The sequence below is a fragment of the Apis dorsata genome, unplaced genomic scaffold (assembly GCF_000469605.1).
Source record: "Apis dorsata unplaced genomic scaffold, Apis dorsata 1.3 scaffold_486, whole genome shotgun sequence".
Taxonomy (NCBI): Eukaryota; Metazoa; Arthropoda; class Insecta; order Hymenoptera; family Apidae; genus Apis; species Apis dorsata.
This window is the reverse complement of record NW_006263721.1, coordinates 686,715-687,576: the sequence shown is the minus strand read 5'-3', so window position 1 is coordinate 687,576 and position 862 is coordinate 686,715. Positions and strand designations below refer to the sequence as shown.

Genomic DNA, 862 nt, shown 5'->3' with positions numbered 1-862 from the left:
CTTAGATGGCACGCTCGAAGCCGCCGCGGCGTTATCCGTCTTATCGCTCGGCCCATTACGTAAGCCACACACCATGTCGCCCACGTCTTTCGCAAAAGGGGCTTCGTGCGCGGTCGACGGACGAAAGTATGAAAGACGAACGCGGAATAAGCTAATACCGAGAGCGAGAAGCGAGAGGGAAACGAAAGCAACGTGGAACGGAACGGAACAAATGGGATAAACAAAACGAAGGAACAAACAGCCGGTTATATTCGTGATACACGATCGAGTTTCAAAGCTTTCCACCTCCTCGTGACGAATGGCTGGTTGTTGGGCGCCACGGAATTTCGCGGCGCCTTCGGGCCGCGTTCACGTGAACGCGATTTACTGCGCAGATTCCAAGTCACGCGGTTCTTCATTCGTACCTACGTAGCCGCACACGATAACTTTTCTTTCTCTATGCGTCCCGCTGCTGCCCCTCGGACGTCGAACTTTCCTCATCCCCACTTTGCGCGTCTTTAACCTCTTTTCATACTACGTATGACTTACGTTTTCGGTTCTTTCCCTCTATCCTATCGTCCACCATGCTTCGTCGTCGTTTAATGCCGTAAATCCTCCCATCCTTGTCTTTTCTTCGCTCCTCGTCTCACCACAGAATTTATTTACGACGATTCTTCGTCGCATGGTATATATATATATATATATATATATATATATATATGTATTGTATATGTATATATGTATACATATATACATAGTGTGTGTCGTGTATATATATACATATATATATATATTATATTTTATTTCTCGATACTCTTCGCGCACTTTTAATTATCCCATCGTCCATTTCCAATTTCTTCTTCCGCACGGTTTATCATAGGAT

At 45.2% G+C, this 862-nt stretch overlaps 1 protein-coding gene across 12 annotated transcripts in view; it reads right to left on the bottom strand.

Moving 5' to 3' along the window:
• The window catches only part of LOC102671224 (serine/threonine-protein phosphatase 4 regulatory subunit 1-like), a 111,361-nt gene that overhangs the window by 68,914 nt on the left and 41,585 nt on the right, over positions 1–862 (bottom strand). The window contains exon 1 of one of the 12 annotated variants that reach the window (XM_006620151.2): positions 529–720. The exons of 10 other annotated variants lie outside the window; for them this stretch is intronic. The gene's annotated coding sequence lies outside the window, so the exon portion shown is untranslated. Of the gene's footprint in view, positions 1–528; positions 721–862 lie in introns of those variants that run through there. One more of the 12 variants, XM_006620153.2, reaches the window with a different exon arrangement.